We start from the raw sequence: 5,743 nt of genomic DNA on the forward strand, positions 1-5,743 counted from the left end.
GCCCGGGCCAGATGGCTGGGTGCCACCTAAGGGGTTCTGAACAGGAGGGACAGGGAGAGAGGAATAAGGACGGTTCCTTGGGAGAGGATGACAATAGCTTGGTCGGGGCTAGGAGCCCTCTGGAGTCAGTCCTAGAGGAGCCGCAGGGTCCCAAGATGAATGTCTGAGAACAGAAAGGACGAGAGCCTCACTGCTCTAAAGAGCTCCCCTACCGGGTAGGGAGCGTGTCCTGCCTGTCCTCCCCGTCCCCACTGTTGAGCAGATGCTGGGAAAACCTCACTACAATGGTCGAGGCAGAAGGAGCAGCTGGTTGTCAGAGACGTCACCAGGGCAGGATAATAACAGGCATGAGGGTGGGGCGCAGCGAAGTTACTCAGAGCCAGGGACTGACATCACCGATCAGTCACCCTCCCCTGCCTGCATGTCCACTCACTCTCACCCCACATTTCTGGAAGCCCAATCTGTGCCAACTGCTAAGGATAAACTCAGAACCAAGGTCAGTATGGCAGGGAGGATGCCCCTAAGTCGTCTTCCGGGAGATGAGAATGTATTTGTCGGGGGTGCGGGGTGGGTTTTTTTGTTTTGTTTTTTTTTTTTAGACAGGGTCTCTATTGCCTGGGCTGGAGTGTGGTGGTGCGAACATGGCTCACTGTAGCCCCAACTTCCTGGACCCAAGCAGTCCTCCTGCCTCAGCCTCCGAGTAGCTGGAACCACCGGAGGGCATCACCACACCCAGGTAACTTTTTTGAGATGGAGTCTTGCTCTGTCGCCCGGGCTGGAGTGCAGTGGCGCCACATCTCCGTTCACTGCAACCTCTGCCTCCTGGGTTTAAGCATTTCTCCTACCTCAGCCTGCTGAGTAGCTGGGATTACAGGCACGTGCCACCACGCCCAGCTAATTTTTGCATTTTTAGTAGAGACGGGGTTTCGCCACGTCAGCCAGGCTGGTCTCGGCCTCTTGACTTCAGGTGATCTGCCTGCCTCAGCCTCCCAAAGTGCTGGGATTACAGATGTGAGCCACGGCCCCCGGATTAAATTTTTTGTAGAGACGGAGTATCCCTATGTTGCCCAGACTGGTCTCAAACTCCTGGGTTCAAGTGATCCTCCTGCCTCAGCCTCCCAAAGTGCTAGAATTATAGATGTGAGCCACCACGCCTGGTCAAGACTAGGATCTGTCAGAAGTGGAGGAAAAGGAGACACAGATGTCCCCAACTTACTAACCCCCATCTTCCAACTCTCCACCCATTTAGGGAAACTTTGGGATGGTCAACCTAGTTTAATATCTTCGTGAGATAAAGACAAAAGATCTACCCAGCACAGTTCCCCACTTCTCAGGACAGCTGGCTAATGACGTTCTCCAGGGGAGAGCTCCCCTTCGCCCCTTTTGCTGGTCACACCTCGCTGGTCACACCTCTATTTGCTGAAAGAGGATACCTCTCCTTTAACCAACAATCCCCTCTTACTCTCTGGTATCTTTTCTTCTACTCCCTCCTCCTGCATGGATTCTTGGCCGCTGTACTCTACTCCATCGCTCTAAATTCAACTCTCTCTGACAGTCACACTCCTCTCAGGCTAGCACACTTAACCAGTGTCACAGGGTGCTCCCTCTCCAACCTAAACCACCCTGTCTCCCCACACTCCTCCGCCCCATCTAACCAGCTTGCTTCAGCGGAGCTCCCTGAGGCTGCCCTCCCCAAATATGCATTCACAGCTGCCTTCCTCCCACCTCTGTGCCCAGAGTCACTCTCAAGAAGCACTACCTGGCTGGGCACAGTGGCTCACACCTGTAATCCCAGCACTTTGGGAGGCGGAGGCGGGCCAATCACCTGAGGTCAGGAGTTCAAGACCAGTCTGGCCAACATGGTGAAACCGCGTCTGTACTAAAAATATATATATACAAAAATTAGCCAGGCATTGTGGCAGGTGCCTGTAATCCCAGCTACTCGGGAGACTGAGGCAGGAGAATCGCTTGAACCCGGGAGGCAGAGGTTGCAGTGAGCCGAGATTGCGCCATTGCGCTCCAGCCTGGGCCACAGAGCAAGACTCCATCTCATAAATAAATAAACAAATAAATAAGCACTGCTCTATACCACAGGGACACAGACAGGTTCCTGCTCTCCCTGAAGCTTGTGTTCCCTTTGGTGAGGCCACCAGTCTCTCGGAAGCAAGGCTGGAAGTCCCACAAGGGCAAGAACTGCTTGCTTCGTTGGCTGCTGTGTACCCAGTGCTAGACCAGCACCTTGCACTTAACAGACACCCAATTAATAGTCACGGAAAGGTAGTATGTGCCTGTAGTCCTAGTTTGGGCCCAGAAATGAGAGGCTGCAGTGAGCCTTTCAAATGAAAGTCTCCACTGCACTCCAGCCTGGGCAACAGAGTGAGATCCTGTCTCAAAAAATTAAAAAATAAAAAAGTCATTGAATGAAGTATAGAACTAGGCAAGGCAATTTCAGATAGAAGTAGGTACCATCGACCAGGTGCGGTGGCTCACGCCTGTAATCCCAGCACTTTGGGAGGCTGAGGCAGGTGGATCACGAGGTCTGGAGTTCGCGGCCAGCCTGACCAACATGGAGAAACCCCATCTCTACTAAAAATACAAAAGTTAGCCAGGCATAGTGGCGCATGCCTGTGATCCCAGCTACTCGGGAGGCTGAGTTAGGAGAATCACTTGAACCTGGGAGGCGGAGGTTGCAGTGAACCAAGATTACACCATTGTACTCCAGCCTGGGCAACAAGAGTGAAACTCTGTCTCAAAAATTAAAAAAAATAATAAAAATAAAATAAAATGGTGCTGGCAGGAAGAGCTCTGAGGCAAAGCAGATGCCACTTTCTATAGGATTTTCAGGGAAGGGCTCTATGAGTGATGTCTGAACCGAGACCCAGAGACAAGAAGAAGGTGTGAGTGTTGCAGACACTGGGGGCTGGAAGTACAAAGCCTAAAGTGGGAACAAGTTCCACACTTCTGAGGATCAGACAGGTGGCCGGTGGGGTGAGGTGTAATGAGATAAGGTCTGAGGAGGGCAGAGGCGAGGCCTGGAACACCCCGGAAAGCTACAGTGGAGTCATTTGAATTTTTATTGTAAGTACAACAGAAAACTATTGAAGGACTTTTTGCACTTTTTTTTTCCAAGTTTTAAAACTTTTTGTTTAAGTCATACAGACAAGTACCCAGATCCTTAGTACACAGCTCAACAAACTTTTACAAAGTGAGCACATCTGAACCCAGGTCAAGAAACAGATCATTACCAGAAGTGCAGACATGCCTCTCACCACACATGAAACCCCAGAATTACCTCACCAACAAGCGTAACCACTATTTTGTCTTCTAACCCCATAGACTAGTTTGGCTTAGTTTGCACTTTGCACAAATGGAATCATAGGGTATGTGTCTGGCTTCTTTTTTTTTTTGAGACAGAGTTTTGTTTCTTGTTGCCCAGGTTGGAGTGCAGTGGTGTTATCTCAGCTCACTGCAACCTCCACCTCCCAGGTTCAAATGATTCTCATGCCTCAGCCTCCCAATTGGCTGGGGTTACAGGCATGCGCCACCACGCCTGCATAAGAACTACAGAAAACTGGCAGTATCTATTAGCACTGAATATTTGCCTGTCTTAAGAATCAGCAGTTTTACTGCTAGGTTTTTATCCAACAGAAATGCACATGTATTTATACCTAAATACCTCTACAAGAATGTTTATAGCAGCATTATTTGCAAAACAACCAAACTGGGAACTATCCAAATGTCCTTCAACAGCAGAATGGGCCAGACACAGTGGCTCAAGCCTGTAATCTCTGTACTTTGGGAGTCCGAGGTGGGCAGATCACCTGAGGTTGGGAGTTCAAAACCAGCCTGACCAACATGGCAAAACCCCGTCTCTACTGAAAATACAAAAATTAGCCAGTCATGGTGGCAGGTGCCTGTAATCCCAGCTACTCAGGAGGCTGAGGCAGGAGAATCATGTGAACCCGGGAGGCGGAGCTTGCAGTGAGCTGAGATTGTGCCACTGCACTCCAGCCTGGGCAACAGAGCGAGACTCCGTCTCAAAAAAAAAAAAAAAAGAAAAAGAAAAGAAAGACCAAACTGAGGTCACAGAAGTCATCCAGGAGAGATGACAGTGGCTTGGACTAGGCCAGTGGCTATGGAGATGGAGAAATATGAGCCGATTTGGGCTTAAACACAGTGTTTTCTTCTTCATTTATGATGATGACCCTTTTCTTTTCACTAAGAAAAATGGCAAAGACTGAGACAGAGAAGCACATACTACAAAGGGAAGCAAACACTTTAATCAAAAGAGTAAAAATCTCAAATAGGGCCAGGTGTGGTGGCTCATGCCTGTAAAATCCCAGCACTTTGGGAGGTGGAGGCAGGAGAATCGCTTGAGTCCCGGCATTCAAGACCAGCCTGGGAAACACAGTGAGACTCTATCTCAACAAAAATTTAAAAATTAGCTGGGTCTGGCCAGGCGCGGTGGCTCATGCCTGTAATCCCAGCCCTTTGGGGGGGCCGAAGCAAGCTGATCACCTGAGGTCAGGAGTTTGAGACCAGCCTGACCAACAAGGAGAAACCTTGTCTCTACTAAAAATACAAAGTTAGCAGGGTGTAGTGGCGCATGCCTGTAATCCCAGCTACTTGGGAGGCTGAGGCAAGAGAATCACCTGAACATGGGAGGCAGAGGTTGCAGCGAGCCGAGATCGTGCCATTGCACTCCGGCCTGAGCAACAAGAGCAAAACTTTGTCTCACAAAAAAAAAAAAAGAAAAGAAAAAATTAGCTGAGTGTGGTGATACAAGCCTGTAATCCCAGCTACTCTAAGGCTAAGGTGGGAGGGTCACTTGAGCCCAGGAGGTCGAGGCTTCATGAGCCGTGATCATGCCACTGTACTCCAGTCTGGGCAAAAATGTGAGACCCTCTCTCAAAAAAGCAAAAACAAAAACCTCAGATAAGTAGATCATTCAAAATTGGTAAATCCAAAAGGCAATTCTAGGTGTGTTTGGATCCACAAACCCCCAGTTAGTGACCTAACCAGGGAGGCTAAGCAAAGGTGTCAGCATGGGTCCTGGCCCTGCCATGAGACAGGAAGAGGAGAGAACAGGTGTTTCTCTGAGGTTGCTGGGGATGATCTAATAGAACTGATACTCTCAGTCCTTTCCCTGGAGAAGCACAAAATGCTGCCTTGGATGGTGTGTGCCAGATAAGACACATGAGGAGCCAGGCACAGTGGCTCATGCCTGTAATCTCAGCACTTTGGGAGGCTGAGGCAGGAGGATTGCTTGAGCCCAGGAGTTCGAGACCAGCTAGGCAACATAGTAAGACATTAACTCTACAAAAAAAATTAGCCAAGCATGGTGTTCCGCACCTGTAGACCCAGCTACTCGGGAGGCCGAGGTGAGAAGATCATTTGAGCCCAGGAGGTTGAGGATACAATGAGCCATGATTGTACCACTGCATTTCAGCGTGGGTGACAGAGTGAGATCTTGTCTCAAAAAGCAAACACATACACACACGTGCACGCTGAGGCAGGAGGATCACTTGAGCCCAGGAGGTCAAGGCTAAAGTCAGTCATGATCAACCCACTGCATTCCAGCATGGCTGGCAGAGAGAGACCCTCTTTCAGAAAGAAAGAAAGAGAGAAAGAGAGAGAAAGAAAGACAGGAAGAAGGAAAGAAAGAAAGAAAGAAAGAAAGAAAGAAAGAAAGAAAGAAAGAAAGAAAGAAAGAAAGAAAGAAAGAAAGAAAGAAAGAAAGAAA

General features: G+C 49.2%; 1 protein-coding gene across 1 annotated transcript in view; it reads left to right on the forward strand.

Moving 5' to 3' along the window:
• The window catches only part of TM4SF5 (transmembrane 4 L six family member 5), a 17,987-nt gene that overhangs the window by 798 nt on the left and 11,446 nt on the right, over window positions 1–5,743 (forward strand). The gene's annotated exons all lie outside the window — the stretch shown is intronic.

Source organism: Colobus angolensis, unplaced genomic scaffold (assembly GCF_000951035.1).
Source record: "Colobus angolensis palliatus isolate OR3802 unplaced genomic scaffold, Cang.pa_1.0 Scaffold47, whole genome shotgun sequence".
Lineage (NCBI taxonomy): Eukaryota > Metazoa > Chordata > Mammalia > Primates > Cercopithecidae > Colobus > Colobus angolensis.